We start from the raw sequence: 23,919 nt of genomic DNA on the forward strand, positions 1-23,919 counted from the left end.
TTATACTTTCCCCTCAATTATTTCTTCTATGGCTATATTCCTGGGAAATGTCTTATGTTGAGTAGAGACAGTGACATGTTCTAACTATAGCCTTGGGACAGGCTTTACCAAAGTGTTACAGGATAAGGGAGCCTCATGTATCCCAGGATGTCAGTACTGGAAGGATGCTTCAAGGAGCAAGAGGCTTTCAAATGTGGTTTTCCTGCAAGAGAAAAACTGGTCCATCCTCTTAGGCAAAGGGCCTATCTATTCTCAGGCCTAGGACAACGTCTGAGTAGGAGACATGCACCGGTGTCCCTCTCCCAGTTCACTCATGTCTAGGACCTCTGCGGCCATCCTCCTGCACTAACCATTAGCCTAAGGCACCTTCACATGGCTAACTCATTCTCTCCACAAGGGGGCAATCTCTGGGCTTTCTCCTGTTTTTCTAATGCTTTTAAGCCAAGCCACGGCCCCCGTGTGGGTCCTAGATGAGGACTGATCCCAGCTGCGCTGGGGAAATGGCTAATACAGTGGTTCCCCACTCATTTACTTGCTCCTAGGGAGGTTTGTTGGTCTTCCTGAGCACAGCAGTCCCCACCTGGCTTCTACCATCTATCTCCAGCTAGGATCCTGCAGCCACCCCTTCACCTGACCACTAGAGGGCACCATGCCCTCACCACCACCCCAACAATCCTGCCCTTTCCTACTTTCCCCTTCCTCATAGACCAGGCAGATCGCCTTCTTGGCAGATAGGAACCAAATAGGAAATCCCAAGATAATCTAAGGGGCCTAAATCAAAAGGTATACAAAAGCTAAAACAGATAAAAATTTGCCCGGCACTGTGCCAGATGCTAGGGATTAAAAGGTGAATAAGACCCAAAGCTTCCCATTTCTCAGTCTTAAATGGGAAATGGACAAGGAAACAGGTCATTACCATGCAGTGAGGTGAGCCCAGCGAACTAGAGAAATGTAGCCTGCTGAGGGACACCCAAGAAGGTGGCAGGAGGCTCAGAGAAGAGTCAGGAGCCAAGTCTTGAAGGGTGAGCAGGAAGTAGTCAGGTGAAGGAGGGAAGGGCATCCCAGGGAGCAGGAACAGCATGAGCAGAGGCTCAGAGGCGTGAACATTTTCAGATTGGTATGTAGGATGAGAGCTATGTCAAAATCTGGGCAACAGGCTCTGCCTCTCTGCTTGCCAGTGGGAGAAAACTCAACTGTAACTCTAAGAAGCCTAGTAGGGTTCCCAGTCCCTCTCATACTCCTGCCTGACTCCTCCTCCTTCCTGGGAGTGAAGTGTCCAAGTTTGGGGGTAAGGCACTGCCCCTCAGTCCTCACTGGTGCTCAGGATGCTGGCCTCCTGGTTCAGGTGTTACTATCATTCTCATTTTGCTGATGAGGATCCCTGGGCTCAGTGAGATGCAGGGACCTGCCTAAGTAAGTGACAAGGCGAGACTGTCATTCAGGCCTTCTGATCCTACCTATGGTGTGTGCTGGCTGGGAGAAAGGACCATGCCAAATGCTCTGTCTCCACAAAGGCCTACAAGGCTGGCACTAGCCATTTTTAAGCAGATTTTTTTAAATGGAGATTTTCGAATTATAAAAGTAATATGTGCAGATTATTTTAAAAATTCACAATATTGATAGTAAAAGTCCCTGATAATTTGACTTCTTCCTACCCAAGATAAGTACTACCGACAGTATTGTACATGTTCTTCTAGGCTTTCCCACGAGTTTCAAATATTTATTATTGTATATTTAAAAACATGAAATTAAGCTTTTCTGCAATTTGCTTTATTCACTCAACAGTAAATCTTGGATAATTTTTCATATTCATATATATTGCTCTGTAAACCAGGGTCTCTTATAATTCCAATTTATCTTTGAGCAAGCTGGGCTCCAGGGAGGTAAGTTGCCCCAGGCACACAGCCCACAAGGGACAGGCTTGTCAGCCCCACAAGATCTGGGGCGTCCAGCGGGAAGCTGCTCAAAGCTACACCCGCCCACTCACCGCTTTTCTCCCAGCAGTATTGGCACCATCGTCAGCTGCTGGAAATTTTTAGGAATGGATTTCTGTGTCATTTGTAATAGATTGGAATGTCGCAGCAGAGCAGCTGATAGAGTCCCGTCAGCTGAAAATCAAGGCTCATGCCTCTTGTATGTCGATGATGCCCTTCCCCTGGAAAGCGATTTTGAGCAGCAGCTCCTTTCAGGTCGGGGAGGGGCCAAAGCTCGGAGCAGCACAGACCTGCTGACCCAACAGCCTCCTGAAATAGCCAAACATCCGAGCTGGAGGAGGCAGGCTCCTGATTCAATCAGGAGCCTCTTTCATCTCTTGCTACTCAAGGTATGGTCCCAGCATCACCTGGCAGCTGGTTAGAAATGCACAAGCCCAGGCCCCACCCCAGACCTGCAGGATCAGAATCTGACTTTAACAAGATCTCTGGGGGAATCCTGTATAGAGCAAGGTATGAGTGGCAGGGCTTTGGCAATATTTTAGAAACTGTAAAGCCAGCCCATGGCTTCTTTTCTAGACGTTCAGTTGATGTGCTCAGTATTAGAAACGTAATAAGTGCTAGCAATTACAGGGAAGTTTTTATGTGCCAGGTAACACTGCAAGTGTTTCACTTGCATTACCTCATTTAATCCTCACAAGGCTACTCCGAGATGAGGTAGTTACTATGTTGATTTTACAGAAGAAACTAAGATGCAGAGAAGTTATCTAACTTGTCTTAGGTCACATGCTAACACACAGGTGAGTTGGGACTCCAAGCTAAGCCCCCCAGGATCTTAACCACTACACGATACTGCCTGCAGGAAGATGAGCCCATCTAACATGGGTCTGTTCTGGCAGGCATCTGCGGAACGGCATTCCTAAGTGATTGCCAACGCATCTCGTTTTATTCCAACCCCATCTGCCCCTTGTCTTCCCAAAGACTGATCACCTTAGAGAAGCTGCGAGAGCTCAGTATTAGCATTATTGTTGGTTTTACAGCGATGCCGAGACCGAGAAGTAACAGTGGCACATTACATTTGCAAAACCCTTCATTATCCATTATCTCCCTTTATCCTCCCAAGAACTGAGCAAGATGAGGCAGGTGTTATTATCCCCCAGACAAATGGGGAAAGGAAGCCAGAGACACCCAGCGACTTAGCCAAGGTCACACGGAGCTAAGACTAACAGCTGGGCCTCCTGGCTGCCTGAGCACATTCTTTTCATCTCCCCAAGCTACCTCCTTCCCCACATGACTCCATCCCAGTCTCCCCACTCTGGAGGTGGCCCACATCTCTTTTTGGTGCTTCCATAGTTTTGTGGGGAAGCAGGATCCCTCATGGAGACTCTGCCTCTCTCCCAGGCTGCCTCCTGCCTGAGGCAATTATAAATCACGGCATTTTCCCTTCATTCAGACCTGATGTTTAATTCATTGCTATTCTAGCTGCTTTAATGCAGAACATTTATTCAGTGGAATAGCTTTGTTTTGCCTCCCAAGCTTTATTCTGTTTAGAATAGCGTTTCCATTGCAGAGGGGGCTTGCTCTTAGCCTGCTTCCAGGACTCCCCTGTTCCATCCCCAAGAGTGGCCCAGATCTACCTTCTCTGGAGACCCACCCTGGAGCTGTGAGTCAGCCTCGGCTTCTGACAAGGAATCTAGTCTTTTCTGTCCTTGGTCCAAGCACCTGACATTTTCCATTTGCTCTCTTCCCCTTTCTCCCAGGCCACGTGCCTGGTGTAATGAGCTGCCTGATTCCCCGTCCTCTGGCTCCTAAACCCCACAGCTGAGAAACTTAGTCTCCTACAGGTTTGGGCCTGCCTCAGGCCCCACACTCCATGTGGGGCTGCTCTTGCCCAGAACACAGGACGTTGGAGCATCCTGGGTGGGTAGCACAGTGGTCATGTCATGACTTTGGAGTTCCTGTTTCATGTCATTGACCCTTCTTGAACTTCCACTAGTCAAGACAATTCTAAAACCTTGGACTCCTATCTCAACGCTTATGGCAAGGCCTCATTCTCTGAGTTAGAACTCCTGGATGATAATGGAAATTATAGGATAATTTCCATTGTCCTGGATATCAGCATATTAAAGTCAAGAAAAAATGGCAAAGATTGTTAAGTGTTTACAAAATATCCACTCTCCCCCTCTTTTGTAGCAACAAAATCCTTAACTGAATGAGCTTGAAACTCAGTTTATACATAAAACAATATTGCCAAGCCTCCCTTATAATTAGGTGTGTCCATATGACTAGATTCTGGCCCACGAGGTCTAAATGAAGTATTGTTGGGACTTCTGTGAAGCCTTCCTAAATAAGAGAAGGTTCAACTTTCTTAATCTCTTTTCTCTTACTTGCTAGTTGGAACGGGGATGCAAAGCCTGGAGCTCTGGCAGGCATTTTGGACCATGAAGTAGATGCCACACGCTGAACATAGGAGAAACACAAGACAGAAGGATCCCAGGTCTCTGACACTAAAGATTCACCCTGTTTGTGTGGTTGACTCCGCTCTGATTTTCTTTTACAACAGCAGTAAGCTTCTACGTTTTGTATCTTTCAGATGTAGGTAGTTGAATTAATTTCTAATAAATTACCCGTTTCTTGATCATTCTGATGGAAACGGCTTGCCTGCCAAGCCCAATGCCTGAACCAGTTTCTGATACAACATTTATGGATATGACACCTAATAGGAATGAAGGACAAGAGAGAAACTGTGGAGGGAAAAAAGGGGTCTAGGACACAGAATTAAAAGTGTGTGGCTATAACGGAATCTGCTCGCTTAACAGATGAGAAAACTAAGTTTCGGAGAGAATTAATCGTTAGTCCACAGCCACGACTCAAGCCACCCTTCTCCTACCACTTAGAAAACATCAGAGAAAACCTGGCATGCTTTCCTACCTTGCCACGGGCTGGCCCTGACTGTGAGAATCAGAATTTGCCCCGGCAAAGCTCTGTTCCTTTCTTCTGCTCATGAGGTGCATTTATTTATAAAGCATGAGAATTCTTATTATCATACCAAGCAGATGTAGGGGAAAGAATCAATCTTCCCTGGGATGAAGCTGCCTGTTAGGAGGTGAGCTGCTTCCACTCTGCCTGGGGCTGGAGGAGGGCAGTTTCTGTTTTCCATATCTAGCTTCCTTGTCTGTCCACAGAGAGTGATGGTTAAGCAGAGGCTCTGAGACCAGACCACTCTGATTCAAATTCTGGCTCCACCACTTACTGACCACATGACCTTGGCAGAACTGCTCAACCTCTCCATGCCTCAGTTTCCTCAGCGATAAGAGATGATCGTTTATACCGGCCTGTTAGGGTTACTGTGAAGATTAAGTTATTAAGAACCTAGAGTATTAGCTATTACAATTTTTCATGGTTTTTAGATTAAGATCCTCTTGCCTAGAAACTGACGTGGTCAGCATTTTGTCATTTTGCTCACTTTTCACATTGTCATATGATCATTAGTTCCTTGATGGCAGGAAGTGACTAGTGACTGATTTGTTCCCAGTGCTCAGAACAGTGCCTGGCATATGTTCTTATTCCAATAAGAACTTGTGGAATAGAGCTGCGTGGGCTGAATTATTTCCTCGTTCTTCATATGAGCATCCTTGCCCATTCTCTCTCCCTCTCCCTGCATCCCTGTATCTCTCTTTGGCTCTCTTTCTGTCTCTGTCTCTGTCTGACTGTTTATCTGTCTCTTTTTCTGTTGTCCCCTCCACCATCTTTCTTTCTCTTTCTATATCACACACACTCTTCTTTTCTTTCTTTCAACCACTTTCCCCCTCCAGCCTTCACACTGGCCCACACGCCCTTCCCCTGGCTGCCCGCTCCAAAAGCACACCCATGTTCTGCTTCAAACTCCCCTAAAAGCTCAGTCCTGCGAAGAGTCCTCCCACTCTCAGCCTTGAGGACACTCAAGCATCAGGGCTGGATGAGACCTGTTCTCCCACTCTATTTGAACCTCCTCACTTTCAGATAAAGAAACCAAGGTCCAGGGGACAGTGAGACGGTCTCGTGGTTGCACAGCCAGTTTGTCCCAGAGGTAGGACTAGCACCTGGGCTAACTCCCAAGTCTCACTCAATGTTCTTTTCACTGGGGCATCCCCTGAGGCAGACTGGTAGAAACATAGTGGGAGACCGTGGACTATCCCTTGAATGAATGAATGAATTTTATCCGGAGGGAAGAGTTGCTACTACACCACCGTGCTTTTTCTGGAGCCCCTCCTGACATGCCTGCTAACATAAGAACAGAAGGCAGTGGGGAAGAGGGCAGACCTGTGTGCCAAAGTCCCCAGAGGAGGTCTTGTCTCCACTGCTCTTGTTGGCACAGTCAGTCTTACTGTGGCCTCTCCACCTTGGGCATTTTCTTCTTCCACTCGCTCCTGTGTGTGTAAAGGTCATTTTCATTGTTTTCCAAGCGTGATCTTTAGAGGTCTGGAGGCCATTCGGACATTAAGCCTCATCCTAGGGCCCATGTCTCTGTGTCTGGCTGTCTTCTCAGACACATGTTCTGGCCTCGGTGTGGCTGCCCAGGACAAGGTGACCCCTGTTGGAACTCTACAGCTCGTTGCTGGTTCTGCCCATTTTTTACTACAAAGATGAGAGCCCCATCCCAGCCTCCTCATCTCCTGTCAAGAAAAGTGGGGGGTGTCTTGATCTGACACCCTCTCCCCAAAGCCCAGCCCGGGGCTCTCTTTGCTGGCCCAGCCCTCTCCTTTGCTGTCCCCCACAATTCACCCTGCATTTTCTGAATGCTACCTGGTGCTGCACTTCCTCCTTTAACTGTTCTTGTCTTAATTCCATCCCCTGCAATTGGAGCCTGAATAATGAGTTATTTCACAGGAAGATTGATCTGGGTATTAGGGCATCGTTTAGTTGCCATTACAACAGCCAATTTTGGTTACATGCTCAGCTGTGAAGGGAAATGGGCCAGGATGCTAGAGCTCTCTGAAACATGGAGCTGGCGGGAGGGAGAAGGGGGCACTGAGACAAGAGGGCAGAGTTGGCGGGAGGGCAAAGGGGAGGGAGCCTGATTGGGTTTAGCCCATGTATTTTTACTTTCAGAATGTAATGCTGGGAAAGACATTATAAAGACTGAAAAGGGATGTAACCATTTTTGAAAGGAGCATGGGGTGATCAGGGTTTTCAGGGTACAGATGCCAGTAGTGAGAAGGCCTTTGTTAAATAACCGAGTGAGCAACCTCCAAATTAAAGAACATTTCAGACTCATTCAATTTTAAGATGCCAGAATTGCTAAGCTTCTCTACCTGCTGCAACACACACTGGACCCAGCTGGAAGACGTATGGTACATTCCTTTCCAGATCTCCAAGTCTGATGAGGGAGACATAGCATCTGCCCTCATGGAGCTCTTAGTTTGACGGAGGAGGGAGATTCTCTTTCATATCACCTTTCTTACCTCCCATCCCAGTCTCTCTGTGTCTCTTCATTCTATTTTCCTCATATCAATTCTCACAACCCAACATTTCCCTTTGCATTTATTTTGTTTTAATTCACTTGCCTGTTTCCTCTTCAACTAGAACAAAACCTGTATGAGGGTAGGGACCTTGTCTACACGACTCAGCTCTTTCCCCAGTGCCTAAAATAGTGCCTGCACCTTATGGCACTCGATAAACATGATTCAGTAAATTAAATGAATGAGAGAAGCCCTGGTTTTAATGTAAGGAGGAGGCAAGAGAATTAACATATTAAATCAAGTCACATGCAGAGACTGCAATATGCTGATCAGCCCTGCATCCAGGCCAGGAGGACACCTGCAGAACAAAAGGAGATTTCTGCTGGGATTGCCAACAACCCATTTCCCACACCTGTGAAAAGGAAACAGGAAAAACAGAGTCTTTAAGTGGCTGCCCTATGTCTAAAACCATGGGGAACCTGTGTATTAAAGGCTGGGAATTGCTAGTAGGCCTTTCATGCTACATATACCTCCTCTTCCTCTTCCTCATGTGTTCATATCAAAGGAAATAAGCAAAGTCTTTAAACTGTAACTCACAGGAACTAAAGAATGACATATAAACTGTATTCCCCCAACACTCTGGGGTCCCTCTCAGTGTCTTTCTCTTGGTCCTCTTTACTCTGTCTCTCACTGTCCTCATCCTTCTCTATTGTCTCTGTCCCTCTGAGTCTCTCTCATGCTCTCTCACTCTCTGCTTCTGAGAGGAGACCACGCTCTGTCTGGGGAGTGTCACTCCTTCTCCAATAAACTTTACTTTTGACCCTAACTTTGGCATGTGTGTTGAATTCTTTCTACACTCTCCGCCAATGGATACTGCTCTCAGTGCAGAGCTTGGTCTTCCCCGACTCAGGAGAATGTGCCTGCCAGTATCAGTTTCACTGGGCCTGTGGGAGACCAGGTTAGGTGTGCCTCAGTGCTCCCTAACACCTCTGCACTCTGTGAGCATCTCATGAGAGCGCTAAACCCTCACTCCGGGAGGAGCAGTGCACACTCTCCGTGATTTGCAAATAACTTCAGGGCATTCAGAGAACATCCTGCAGGAATCAAAGTCTTCTTTGGAACGAGGCTATATATATATATATATATATATATCTTCCCCTCTTCCCCGATATATAGAGGGAGAACGTTGAATGTGGAGTTGGCTGACTTGAGGTCCGTCCTTTGGCAAAGTCACCACAAGTCTCTCAAATTTGTTTTCCTAGCCTAGTTCATGACCATCTGATGCAGTAATGTTTGTAAAAATGCTGTTATCTGCACAGTGTAGTATGAATGCTGATTATTAGTAGTAGCATCATTAATCACTATAGTGGCAATTTCAAAACCTGTCTATGACAAAATGAGTCCATGGACATTGAGGGCAAACTAAGGGAAGGCCACCCCATCAGGAGACACGGCTTGGCCACCCCTGAACCAAAGCAGTCCCTGAGAGGTCATCCCCTGACCCACCGAGGACTTCAAACATCCCAGTGACCTATGCGTTTCCAGCCCAGCCTGTTGGGGAGAAAACAAGGAGACAGAGTCATGATTTTCTTGAAGCATTTGGCTACTAATAACAACGGAAGTTGAACAGGCTTTAGCTACATTACCTAAGCTATTAACGTTAAAAACCACTAAACAACCACAGCTTGCTTCCCATCATCCACCCCACAGGCATCCAAAGCAAAACCAACAAGACTGTGCTGGAATAAAGCAGACACTGAGATTTATTAATACCTTGTGTTTTCCCAGAGCTTTAAAAGCTAGCCCTGAGTCTTGAGAAAATCATCCACCAGGCACTGATGAGCTGCACGGGGGTCCCTCCCAGTGCATCCTCACACCCTCATTCCAGAAATGTCGAGGTCTGAAGCTAATTTTCAGGACCCATTATTAGAAAGCACTTCTGAGCATAGCCAGGACACAAAAGATAGTGGATGGAGATACTGTTAACATGAGTGGTTAGAGTAGAAGACCCTGGGGCAGGCAGAGCAGCCACAGGGAGGTGGACACAGTGGGAATTGGGATTTGAGGGTGAGAAAAGTCCTCTATGTAGGAACAAAGGCATTGACTGTGAATCTTGGGGCAGAAATAGCCAACAGCATCAGTCTGCAAACAGCTTTCATTTTGCAATGGTCAGCAAGCTCTACAAACAGAGGGGGATTCTGCAAACAGCACAAGTGTGTTAAATAGTTTCAGACTCTAAACAGCAACTTGCTCTATACACAGAGAACAGTACAGTCATCAGGGACCTGGTGAGCAGACAGCCAAAAGATTTATACCCCAGGATTAAAGCCGCAAACCAGAAGACCATCTGCCAGTTGCATGTAGGAGAGGGAGGGTCGGTCAGTTTCAGTGTTTCAGTGGCATGGTTGTCATCACCAGACCCAAGACATTGACATCCCTCTGCGGGGCACTTGCTGCCCTCACCCTAGAAGGATCTGAGGAAAAGCTAGTTCCCACTTCCTTCTTCACAGCTCCACTTTCATCCCCAGTATAATGAGCTCCTCATTGGAAATCTCTGGGCAACTGTCTGTGGCAGGTTGGACTATGCATTATTAAGAAGGAGGCTGAGCTCCCTGCAGAAGGCAGAGACTGGTGGCAGTTGCATGGTATGACATTGTTCACTCTTGGTTTAAGTCCATTTGGATATGCATTATTTATGGCATCTGAGTGGCTATGAACAAGTTGAGACTCAATTAAGATAACGTGCTGCCTTGCAGAAGTGGTGGTTAATGCTGAGAAGTTATTCCATCTCACCCTTTGCATTGCACAGAGCTAGAGATGCAAAGAGACCAAAAGGCAGAGTTAGAGAAACTCAGAGACTGAGAGACAGAGGAAGAGAAGAGAGAGATGGAAAGAGCACGTGGAAGGCAGACATGCCATGGGCCAAGAGTGAGAGGTTTCTCCCCACAGACCATCTCTGCCCTCATCCCCCAGTCTCCACACTGGAATTCTCAGCTTGCTGTCTTGGAGGAGATGAATCGTGTTTCCTTGAGTTAGATCTCCCAGTCTCCATTATTCCCCTCTCTTCCTTCCTTGGACAGGCCATACTGCATTATCCAGCTCCCTAGCACATGAGAGAGATTATATGTGGCCCTGGAAGACTGTGGATGGTGCCTGTGAAGGGAAGTGGATGCTAATGTAGCCTGCTGTGCTGTCCAGCTCTAGAGTTCATGAGGCTAGATGACAGGAGAGGGAGGTGAGAAAATGGCCAGGTAGGAACTCCTGGGAAAGTAGGGATGGGTGGGAAGAGGAAGAGAGGTTTGGGGACCAAGGTGGAGAGGTAAGTAGGTGGCAGAGAATTGGCTAAGAGAGGTAAGGGATACAGAGAAGAAAGGGGAAGGAGGAAAATGGGACTGATGTGGAATAAATGCAGGGGAGACAGGAGAGAGGGAGGTGAAATAAGAGAGAGAGAGAAGGAAGAAGGTATAGGTGGAGGTAGGGAAAAGAGGAGAGGGCAGAGAGAAGTGGAGAGAGGCTTCTGCATGTATGTGTTTCAGAGCTGGGAGAGTGCATGACAGCAATTATGGTGCTTAAGTGAGAGCCCATTGAGGGGACTTTGTCAAGCAGAAGCCACCTCCAAGCCCATGGCCTTTATTGAGTTGAACATCATAAGGAGAATGACAGCCAATTTCCCCAAAGGTCCTGGGACCTCCATCCTGTAGTCTGTTGGCTCCCTGTTCAGTTCCCTGAAGGAAGAGCGGACAAGCATGGCTGAGCAGGCAGCAAGAGGCAGCTTTGTCAGCCAGAAGGGCCAAACCTGTGAGCTGGACAAGGAGGTGGCTTGTAGGACCATGTCTGGCTCAAGGAAGAAAGCCTTGATGGCCTATCTCCTGCCCATATCGCTGCTACAGCTCTGTCATGCTCACTTCCCTTTCTTTTCATTTCCAGATGGTCAACCCTCCAGGTTGCCTGCACAGAGTCCTGCTGATCCTGGTAAGTCAGAGTCATCCACCTTCTCCTGCTCTGATTGACCTTCCTTCTTGTCAACATAGTTTCAATGTCATCATCATTACCATTTCCTTTTTAGTGTCTTGTAAGCTTCAGGGCAAGAGTTATATCCCATTCATTACCGTGCACGTGCATGTGTATACATTCACATATGTGCACACATACACACATACACACACACCTTCTAATGTCTCAGACCCCAGATCTACTCCAGGGAGTGCTGTGTCAGTCAGGGTATTTACAGATCACCTCTGGTTAGGTTAAGCAGAAAAGGAATATATGAAATCTTTGGGGGAGCCAGACTCAGACTTTGGGAGAGGCTACACAATCAGGAATAATGCCCAACCTACCCTTTGTTCTGCTCTCATCAAGAGTCCATGGCTTCATAGTCAGGCACACATATCAGAGCTCCCATGGCTGATGCAAGTTTCTGGGTCCTGCACCTCTGCCCCCCCCATCCAGATACTGCTACGTGGCTCTGAAGAAAAAACAGACACTGCATTGCACCCGCACCTGTGTGCCTGCCATGAGCTAAAGCCTCTGAAATGTGGGTCCCATTGGCAGAGTCTACATCTCTGTGTCCCAGCTATTAGAGAGAAGGAAAAGAAATTCTGCCTTCTCCCTCCAAGAGGCAGGAATCACAGAGTGGGAAATTCACAAACAAGGGAGGGGAGTTCAAGAAATGTGGGTGGCCAGAAAGCATGCTGACGTCCTCTAGAGGCACTGAGGGGCAGCTGAGTACGGGAGTGGGCTAGGAGTAGAATTGAGCAAAGTGATCACTGACTGGACCAATCCCCCACATTCATTCCAACACTTAGCACAGGGAGGGTGGAAGAGACATATCAAGCATGTTTCATGCACTCAGTAAGTACTGGCCCTGGGAAACAGATGTGGAGGTGTCTCATACCTGCTGTGGAAGGCATGTGAAAGTATTGCAGGGGAGCTGGGGCACCTGTGATCAGGCAGAACAGGGGTAGTCAGTAAGGATGAGGTGGGCTGGATCCAGCTACAGCAGAGCCTCTCTGGGAAGCAGATAAGATGTACCCTAGGTGTCTTTCCACCTGAAGCTCACCTCTGCCTGGGAGCTGTCCAGTCCTGTTGGAGAAGGACTAATGGATGAGAGTGGCAGGGGTGTCACTTTCCCAGGTGTACTTCCTAGCTAAAAAGGAAACCAACATGAGAACAAGGAATCCAGACCTGAAGGCATGAAGTAGGGCAGTCCAGCTGTACCAACCTGCTCTCTGGGGATACTTCTGCTCATTGGCTCCCCGTGTCCCCTCCCTGTAGAACTGGGGAGCAGGGCCATAAGAGACAAAAATGTTCCCTACTGCACTGTCCAGAAGTAGATGATACTTATGCTGGGATTTCAAGCAACCAATAGCAACTAGGGGGTGCTGGGCCCCCTTGCCTTGTACCAGGTGGTCAGTCATTTATTCTACTCCAGCATCACACAGGTGATAGGTGGTGAGTGGTGTTCTCTACCACTCCCCTATGTCTCTACTCTAGACTATTCACAAGGCATCCGTCACCAGGCATCTTCCTGACATGAACTGCTTCCAATTTCTATTTATCTTTGCAGCTTTCAGCTAAAGGGATCCACAAGTAGAAGGCAGGTTCATGGGCCTAGTCAGGCTTGATGCATCTCTAACCAGACAGGGAGAGTGTATGTGGATTTGTCGCCTGGCAGGTACAGGTGTTGGAGGCTCTCATCCATGAGATGAATCACTCTTGGGGACTGAGAGGCTCAAATGGCGTCACTCAGAGGCAGGCTGCATTACTCAAACAGAGGGGACAGAGGCTTTCTGGTGGAGCCCCCTCCAACAGACCCAGTACTCCATAGACTGAATTATGGAAGCCTTCTGGCTCAGAGCTGAAAATTTCCAAGCTGCCTCCTTTATGTAGCATTTTTCATCACCTCTTTCCTATCACTAACAAATCCTTCCCAGCCAATGCAGGTAAAGGGACTAACGAAATCCCAGAGACACAACATGTGGGTTGAAAACCCAGCCCCACTTTTTACTAGGTAAGGGATCTGGAGCAGGTCACTTACCTGTTCCAGGTCTCAGTTAACTCATCTGGCATGTGGGCCAGTTGTAAGCAGTGAGTAGGTTTCTCCATGTGGTCGTTGCCTCTTTTGCGCTTCTGTGGCACTTTGTTCCTACCTCTGTTAGATAATGTTGTGATAAAAAAAAAACCTCTGGGTTTGCACTTGTTAGCTGTGTGGCATTGGGCAAATCACTTAACCTCTCGAAGACCCAGATGGTTCCAGTCTAAAATGGAGATGATGAGAGTACCTACTTGATCAGGATATTGATAGGGTTAACACATGTGAAGCCTGAGGACAGCCTGATGCACAATGAGCCATCAGGAAAGGTTGATGGTGGTGTCAGGAGCATTCCGGCACCTGCCTCCATGAGTTAGAAGGTTCCCGCTTGGTCATCTTGCCTCTCCCATCAGCCTGGGAACTGGTCAGGGGCCCGGACTGCATCCAGCCAAGATCCTGGCAAGGAGGGGACATTCCATGATTCTACATTTGGTAAATTGGTAAAATCTGCCATGGGAAGATAACATGTCATGCAATGCCTGCAGATGCATGGGCTCTGGAAATCAGCGAGACCCCTATGGCCTCTCACCCATTATGAAAATATGGGCAAGTGACTCCTCCTCTCTAAGCCTCAGTCTTCCCATTTATGATATAGGCATAATATTTTTTTCTGAGAAGAGATTTAGATTATGTTCCTGAAACATCCAGCACAATCCCAGGCCATGGTGGGTACTTAAAAAAAAATGATGGCTGAGACAGTCCCACAGAGGCCTGCCCTGGAAAAATGGTGAGGATGGTGAATAACCTCTCACCTTTCCATGCCTACTTCACTTCTCCCTTCTTCTGCCCTGCTCTAGTCCGAGGCAGTGCCCTGGGCTCCAAAATAACCAGCCAGTCCCTAAAGTCCCCAGAGTTATTGGGGAGTGGCTGTGAAAAAAATCAGTTCCCACAAGGTTCAGTTATAAGGATATTCATAGGATTCATGGGAATCCATAGGTTCTACCTTTCCCAGGGCTACCTACATTAACAAGACAGAAGTTTAAAGATGGCACTATTGACAGGTAGCAAGCAGGTGAAATAAAAGTTCATGGTAGTAAGTAAGGTAGTAAGTAAATAGGGAGTGATGGGGCCAGGAGGAATTAGCACAGAATTGTGAAACTGTGTTGGCCAAACACAGCATTTGGGGCCATGCCACCACTGAAACAAAGGTTGACTGGAATGGTAGAATTACAGGCTGTGGATTGAGGACAAATTGGGTGGCAGCATGTGACCTCTCTGCATTCAGATCATTCCAGGTGGCTCTAAGTCCCCTAAACCAGAGAAGAAAGCCGGCTCCACCCTACTCCTCTCGAAGGGAACTCAAGAGCTGGCCCCGATTGGTACAGTGCCCCTCATACTGCTGCTGTGAGAAGACCTGCCACCCCAGTGACCACCTCCCCCAGCACAAGCTGAGGCCGATCCTATCCTTTTCTTATTTAGAAAGAGTTGGGACTTAAATGTCAGTGGATGATATTAGGCCATCCTAAAATTAAAAAAAAAAAAAGAAAGGAAGCAAAGAAGGAAGGAAGGAAGAAGGAAGGAAGGAAGGAAGGAAGGAAGGAAGGAAGGAAGGAAGGAAGGAAGGAAGGAAGGAAGGAAGGAAGGAAGGAAGAATGGTTGGACAGACGAAAGGAAAGAAAGAAGGAAGGGAAAAACCATCCAGCACTCCACAAGCCAGGCCAGAAGAGGGGAGCAAAGCCTTGTGCTTTCATATTAACTCCTCCCTGCCTTGCTCTGAGAGGAAGCTAGGCAGGGAATGGGGGAGGAGAGCCAGGAAGAGATGGACAGTGGTGCTGACACTGGCTCAGACTCTCAAGGACGAGTCCAGGAGGCATCCACTCCATTAGGCAGTGCGCTCAGTGGTTATATCCATGGCTCTAAATTAGACAGACTAGGTTCAAATCCTGGGTCCTCCACTAACTAGCTCAGTGACTCTGGGCTATTTCCTCAACCACTCTGGACCCCAGTTTCTTTATTTGTAACCTTGGAGTGATGATAACTCCTCTCATGACTGAATGGAGCTGTGCCTGTAGGTCACTCGACAGGCGGCAATACTCATCAAATAGAATCTCTGATTTCCACCCGCTATAAGGCTGTCCACTGCCAACTCCTGACAGGGTCATCTGTGTCTACCTAAACATGCCCAGGGATGGCTGCTTGATGCAGGGTGAGAACACTTTGATCTCAGATGTGAGATTTGGTGTCCTGGGAACAAAAACCAGAAAATGTTTAAATACTATAACTCTACTGGTCATGGACACTAGAGAGTTAGGGTGATCATCTGATTAATGGGTTCAATTAATAATAGCACTAACAGCAGCTCACATTTATCAGACACATACATGCCAGTGCTGCTCTGAGCACTCAACCTGAGGTTTAATCATCATGACAACCCAGTGCATGGGTTTTACTGTTACCCCACTTTCCAGATGGGGAATATACACAGTGGTAGGAAATCAGAACTGGGGGACAGGTCTGGGGCCAGGTGGGCTGTGTGGGGTGTTCATGTGCCCCATGTGGAGGGGGAGCTACATGGCAAGGGCATCTAGATCAATCAGATGTGTCAGGAGCCAATGGCCAGAACAATCTGCCTTATACCCAGCTTCACGACGCCCAGCCATTTCAGCCTCTTACAGTCTTTTTAATTTGTATTCTTCTGTAGGGAGAGTGCATATGCTCAGATGTAGGTCTGGCAGGAACTTGGCCCCTCCTAGGAGCACTTCAGCCTTACCTTCCCCAGGGATGCAGGTCTTAGGCAGGCAGGCACGCCAGTTAAGGGCCTGGGCTCTCCCCTCCGAGCCATCACTGCAACACTGCCTTCCAGGCTGACCTGCATCTGGGCTTCCTGGAGGCAGTGAAGTGGTGGAGATTAGTTCTGCAGGGCCGAGGCAACCTAAGCCAGCTCCCCAGGGAATGTTCTTGATAGTCTGTGCATTTTTCCAGCCATCTTCATGAAAGAGGCTACTCATTGGTCATCATGTTTTCTCCTGGATATAATAGAATTGCCTCTACAGCCAGAGCCAGCTCAGCCCCCAGTCTCATGGTGAGCTCTGTCTGGATTTGCTTTCTCAATCCCCTCAACTCTTTGCAGCAGGAAGAGTCCTTGGTCTCTAAACAGGGTGGAACTAGGTTGTCTTTGAAAGGGTGTGCTGGGATTTCCATTATGAAGGAGAAAAATATTTTTTTCTTTTTCTCTTCTTAATTCCTCTCTCCAATCTGATAATCAACTTGACATAAGACAAATTAACAGGAGGAAAGGACCAAATTTACTATATACATACAGAGAGAGAGAGAGAGAGAGAAGTTCCACAAGAATATGGAACCCAAGACACATTGGGTAGTTGAGGCTTATATGCTATTCTAGACTAAGGAGAGGGAGGCATGGGTCTGGGATTTCAATAGGAAAGCAGATAATTCACAGATAGAGAGAAAGAGCAACATTTGGTAAATTCTTACTGGGCCACCCAGAAACAATGGGACAGAGAGGAGTCTAACAAACAGACTTTGCAGGTTCCTCTTGGTCTGCCACACTTAGATTATATTTTGCTAAAGTGATAGCTCCCTTCCTTTAATCAGGTATTTCTATCTGAATTCCTTTAGGCAATCAAGGAGGAGGGTCAAAATTTCTTTCTGAGTTTTTCGGTTCTTAAAAATAACCAATTTAAAATAATCCGTATCCCAAAAGCCATAATTTGGGATGGTAAACTCTGCTTCCCCTCATTACCATCTCTCCTCTAGCATCTACATCAACCGGGTCACTGAGGACCAATGGGAAGTCACTCCCTGGCCACTCAGACAGCCTCAGACCCCGGCTCTCCAAACACCTGCGATTTGCAGTTCTTCCCCACCACATGACATCCTCATCACAGATGCCAGGCTCAACATCCACCTTGGCCTCTGAATCAGACCCAAGTCCAGCTCTCCATTATCCAGCCCAGCATTCATCACTCCCAGCTGTGTCCCATGTGTTAATTAACATTCCATGTAGAAAACAGAAACACCTGAGGTACCTAAGAAAGGAAAGAAAGAAAGGGATTTAGTAAGGGAAATAGAGACTAGACAAATGGAAGTCAAGGACCACTGCTAAGCTTTTGGCTTAAGGTCATATTTGCACAGCTGTGAACCTGGCACCAGGAAACAGTCGCTGCCATTGCTAGGACCACCAGTGCTGCCCCACATGCAGGGAGCTGGTGACAAGTTGCTACAGATCCTCATGTTGGATGGAGCCCACTCACCTGCTGATGCCACCACAGAGGCAATGGCCTCTGCTCCCTGCCGTCTTCTAGATCTCATGGCAATGCCTCCTTTTTGGCAAAAACTTAAACTGAAGCCAGAATCCCAGCAGCATGGGACTCTGGGATATGTCACTTTTATCCTTCTAATTCCTATGATACAGAGGGAACATAGAAGGGGATAGACACAGATGCCAAATGTCAGTAGACAATGTCCAGCCATCCCCTCCCCAGCCACTAGAACTCATTTGAATAGTCCCAGCCTCGTTTTAGTCCCACCCAAGCCTCTGGTCACTGCCCAGACTCCTGCCTCAAACTTGGCCTCTGCTAGGTTGTCCCCACATTCCAGTCAGAGCAGAGGACTGTCTCCAGCCCCAACCATTCCCCAACCCATGACCAGTTCCTTAAACTGAGGTCCTCTTAACCCTAGGTCCCTGTGCCTTTCTGGGGCTCCTTTGGCATGAAACAAAACACAAAGGCAAGCTATCACTGGGGAGCACTGCCTGAGAGTCAGAAAGTTCAAAAAGCCAGGGCTTTAGCATGTATATATCCTGTGCCCTCTCTAAGCCTCGTTCTCAGAAGAAATCCATCCCTTAGATCATGTCTCATTGTGAGACTCTGAGATCTCAAAAACTCTTATCGTATAAGCAGACTGAACATGATTTTGCACCAACATATACACATGCAAGGTCTCCAAGGGAGCTGGGCACAACTTTATTGAGTCAACCCACTGTCACTGGCCAAATCACTTAGCAAGAGTAGGAAGAGTATAGTGCTGGGAGAGGAGGTAGAACAGGCCAAGAACTGTTGAACCTGACAACCCATCTTCCAATCTAACAAGGCATCCCCCACCTGACAACCCATCCCCCAATCCAGGCTTTTGTGGCTTGAGGGCCTGTAGGCCCAGACTAGGCTGAAAAAATCTGCTGATGGCAGGCTTGGGGTGGGCAGATGAAGTTAGAGGTGGGGGAGGTTTAGAAAGAAACTGAGCCAGTAAGAGCTGGCGTGAAGAACTTGGACCACATGGGAGGAAAAGTCTGAGCTGGGCTCAGGCCCCTCTCCACTGCTGGGCAGCCCCCTCAACTAAACCTTCCTAGAGCAGTTGAAGCTACAGCCATGCCAATGACCTTGAGGCTGCACATCCAGCTTAATCCCCATCAGCTTCAGAATGAAGGCCTCGCTGTCACTTGGCGATATTTATAACCTGCCTTCCAGGGCTCAGTACCTGGCAGCCGCCTGGAAACTAGGCCACAGGAGCCACGGAGGAGGTAGGCCCTGCTCCCTGCCCATCTCACCAGCCTGCGGAGGCACCCAGGTATTGGGACCCAAGTTAGGGGCAGAGCAGAGAGAGCATCTCTGCCCCAGCTAGAAAACTCAGCCTACCACCTGAGTGAGTAGTGTTCCCAGAAAGGGCTTCCTGTGCCCATTATCAGCTTGTCTCCGAGCTGACTTTCCTGTCCACCTATAATGACTGGCCCCTTAGCAAATGGCCCAGCTTTGTGTATCTTCCTCAAATCTCTTCTCCCTCTGAGTGATCAAACTGTATAGAAGCTCCCAGTGCCTGGGAGCAAGTTCACATGCAGAGCGCAATGGCCAAGGCCTGCACCAACACCATCTCCCTACCCACTTTGCTTGGAGGTATAGTGTGGTCACTGAAGACGAGGACCACCTGGAGTCCAGTGTGGGCTCCACTGCTCTCTGCATGACCTTGAGTAATCTCGTATGAAACTTCTGTGCCTCAGTTTTCTCATCTGTAAACTAAGTTAACAATAAGGACTTCATGAGTAAAAGACTTAGAATGGTGTCTGCACATAAGTGCTCAATGTGTGCTAGCTTGTATAGAAAGATTTATTAATTAGGAGTAGAGGACCTACCACATGGGGTCATTATGAGGATTCAATAAGTTAATATGTAAAGCTCTAAGAAGGGTGCCTGGCACACATTAGGTGTTCAATGAATATTAGCTCTCATGATGATCGCGATTGTTCTGGAAAGATTTTCTTCTGACCAGGCTTCCTTCCCTCTCTCCTGGCCTCCATACTAACCTGGCTAAGGTGCTCTCCCTGTACCCTCTTTTTCCTCTTCTACCCTCCCAATCGAACTCCTTCCAAGCTCTGCCTCCTCCATGCAGCCTTCCTTGACCATTTTTGTAGGCTTTGTAGTACCTCCCTTCTCCAATCCCCTGGGCCTTAACCCCGACATGATTCCTCTGAGTAAATCTAGTGTCTGGAACCTGAAGTATGTTTCTGCCTAGCTCACCTCTTACTACCCTGGGTGCACAGAATCCAGCCTCATGCTGGGTGAACAGCGTAGAAGCCAGTCAAAACTGTCCTCCCTGAGTCAAAGTCCTCTGCTCCAGGTAGGTGTCTATCTGTGTTCCTGGGATGGGGGACAGTGTGATCTGGCCCCCAACAGAAAGGTATGCACACATACGCACACATACACTCCACACGTTATGCTTTTGCCTCGTAAGGGAGAACCTAATTGTTTCCCCAGAAATAATCCCATGTTCCCATTAATGACAACCAAAATGCATTTTCCCTAAGACCAGTCATTTCTTGGATTTTTTCGGTTCAAAAGGAACAAACCAGAATGCCACCCCTGGGAGGGAGGTGGGGCACACCCAGGAGGCCAGGCCGGTGGCGGGGGGGCGGACGGGGGCGGGTGTTTTAGGCTTGGAGCCCCTCCTCCCTTAGAAAACAGCAAGCTGGGTGACATCTGAGGGGCCACCAAGGCACACACTCCCAGAGACAAGGGCCTCTTGTGGAGTTGGGGAAGGGGTGATCTTGCTGAAACACTGCAGCCTTTTCTGGAGGTGAAAGAAGCACACGAGTGTCGTTATTTTCTCTCCCTTGAAGGCTGACAGACAGCAAGTCAGCCTTTCTGAACTTGGCACTGTTAACTCTCACTGTCCCCAGGCAATGCTTAGCCCCAGGTGCATCACAGGGCTCTGCTGAAACTCCTCTCTCCTCTACTCCATAGGCCTGGGCTTCCAAGAGTGGCCTGTGTCCTCAGCACCTGTCACAATGTAGAGATCTCCTCCTGCCTCCTCCGCTGCCTCCCTCAGAGATTGCCTCATCTTCTGGGGTGCACCCCAGACAGAGGCAACGTCACTGGTCCCACAGGAGCCACCTTTGGCAGGAGTGTCCCTTTTTCCTATGAGCTGGGACTTGGAGTAAAGAAGGAAGGGGTCCCCCATGGCCAGAGTGAGAACACTACCTTTGCACTTATTGTCCTCTCTGAGTGACGGATGGCTGCTGTCACCAGCCTGAGTACTTAGCCCTTTCCAGCCTCCAAGACAGCCTGCCCCAAAATGGATAAGGATGGGAGGAGGCCACTCCTACAGTCCCAAAGTAGAACCCATCTCCTTGGCCCTCATTCCTCTCCCCTGCTCTAGTCTAAGATGGCCTGGAAAGAATCCTTATCCTAGTATTCATGACTGAGAAACAAAAATTTACCCCTCCCTACTTTCTTTGTCAATTATCCTCAAGGATAACACCTTCCCAAAGGAACATTCATTTGTCTCATGGAGGGAGCCTAGGCCATGGTTGCAGGGAGGAACGAGAGAAGCCTTATAAATCCAGCCAAGCTTGGGTCTGTGCACTTCAGCCACATGCACAATTAAATCCGGGCACTTCTTCACTGAACAGCATAAGAGTTATGCAGTAATGCAAGTGGGTATTTACTCAGCATATCACAGCTAAAAGAGGCCTTTCTTACACTCCATTGGTTTGTTACCCTCTGCACTACAAGAGAGCAGTGGACGATTGTTTGTACCTCTTCCACATAGGAGGGAACTATGATGTCTAGATGTCTGGTGTCTCTCAGCCTAAAAGGGTGTATCAGATACCACTGGCATCTCACCCAGATCTTCTTCATCAGCCAGGCACCCACCCCAAGCTGCTGTAGTGTTAGCCACTAATGGCTCATACCTGCACCTTTTCCAGTGGGCTGTCCTTAGCTGACAGGACAGAGCCACATTCCTAGGAGATGCCCAAGAGGTTAAACCCTCCATCACACCACCTCCCCTGGAATAGCCCTTGGCTAATGACACTGGCAGAAGGACAGAGAAGCCAGCCCCTTTGTCTTAAGATGGGACAAACTCATGCTCCAGAGCTCCCTGTGAGATTAGGCTGAGGCTAGACCTCACCTGAAGTGGCTTCTTGGCCTAGATTCTTCTTCCCCTGCCTTCTCTTGTTCCCTCACTCCCTCACAGTTTCCCCTGAGTGCCCTCTCAACAAATCTCACACACACACACACACACACACACACACACACACACACACACACACACACGTCTCAGCTTAGACTCTGCTTCTAGGGAACTAGAAGGGCTAGAACACAGGGTTTCTGATCCCAAATCTGCATGCTCTTGAGACATTTCCTAGGGCATCCTGTCGGTGTCCCTTGTAGTGAGAACAGGGCTTTCTGCCAGGATGTCCTCTTCCTCTCCTCTTCCCAAAGGAATAGCCTGCTAACACCTTCCCTGTGAACCTTGAACCCCTGCACCTCCCACATTCCTCTGCTGGCTCCCTCTCTCCCCTCCCCCATCCTAGGCTGAGGCATGACTCACTTCCATCCTCTATCCTGGGCCTTCAGATCACTACTCAGTGCCCTGACTTGTTAAGCAGTACAGATGGCAATTAACTGCATGATATGAAATATCCTGACCCTAATTATTTCAGAGAAGAGCCAAGAAGCATTAATAAATGATACAAGAGAGTCTTTTCAGAGGTTCCTCAGCTGGCCTCTGTGCCAGCCTGCAAAAGACCAGGATGTGACAGGGACCTTTTCTCACTTAGAGTTCAGGGGCATGAGGCAGTGAGAGAAGAGGCAATGCCTACGGAGATGCCAAGGATTTACCATGGCAAGGCAAGCTGCTCTTCTAAGCACTGAAATACATGAGTGTTAAAGCCACCATCCTCATCCTGCAGACAAGCAGAAAGACAAAAGTGGCCCCTGGATGTTCTCTGACAAATAATTGATTGTAGAATGCAATCCTGTGAATGAATTCCAGGAGAATCCCAGATCTGCCTCCCCTTCCTCATTCCATTCCAGGTAGCAGGCAGGTATTCCATTTTCCCCAGATTATTAAGTCTCCTCTGTGCCTTGCCCTGAGGTGGCCCCCATGGGGTTCTACTCGTGGGGAGCAGCAGTCAGATGCCAGTAAGATAGAGATTTGAGCCTCTCAGGGCCTGACCTTTGCTTGAACAGTATGTCTTTTTCCAGCAACATATCACAACAAAGCCTGAGAGAGAAAGAAAAATTTTTTATTCATGGATCCTTTTATGTGCCAGAATGAATGCAAATGCTCACACTCACACACACACACTTGAACAGACAGGGGCTCCCATACTTTTAAAGCCTAAAGATGAGCATTGATATTTATGCAGGAGAGACATTTGCTTCACAAAAGGATTTGCAACAGGGCTTCTTTAAAGTGTAAGCAACCAGAGTGCATTGAACATAGAGTTTGATTTACAAAAATGTGATTTACCTGTAAATGTTAAGAAGCCCATGCACTGTAGGGGTGCCGATACGTGTTTATAAAATACGTGTTTATGCAGAAATTGTTAGTGCCTCCCTTCATCCAGCTGGGGAGAGGGGCAGGCATTTCTGATAGAAGTCCTCCCCAGAGCTGGCTGGCTACAGGCCTAAGAAGTCTGGCCACAGAGTGGCCTCTCGCCAAGACTACAAACCACAGATCTTTCTCCACCTCTAGCTGGTAAAGGGGAAACTAAACACTTTATTCCAAGACTACCACAGACTCAGGGCTCAGAATCCTTTAAGAGATCCCCCATCTCTGAATGCTTTTCCTGCACACCCAGCCCCCAAGGTTCAGCCTCTCATGGATGTTTTGAGGAGAGTAGCTAGAAAAGAGCTTATTAATCATCTCAATCAACCACTCATTTGGTAGACAAAAAAAATAAGGTAGTGGCCTGAGCCAAGCCCAGTGCCCACCTGACAGAAGCCTTTGATGCTATTACCCCAGCCATCCCCACTGTGCACCGTGAGGCCAAAACCAGTGAAGAGGGCTTCTGGGAGGCTAGCCTTGCTGCCCAGGCTCCTCCACCCCGTGCCTGCCCCCCTCTCATTTCTCTGCCTCGACTCCTTTCCCTTCTCCAGGTGAGAGATGTGTCCTTTGAGCTTAAGTTAGACTATGACATTCTCTTCGATGAGATTTAAACTCAATCCCTGGATAACAATCTATCTTTTTATTAAGACCTCACCCTTCAAAGCTAACT

This window comes from Pteropus vampyrus, unplaced genomic scaffold (assembly GCF_000151845.1).
Source record: "Pteropus vampyrus isolate Shadow unplaced genomic scaffold, Pvam_2.0 Scaffold18, whole genome shotgun sequence".
NCBI classification, from domain to species: Eukaryota; Metazoa; Chordata; class Mammalia; order Chiroptera; family Pteropodidae; genus Pteropus; species Pteropus vampyrus.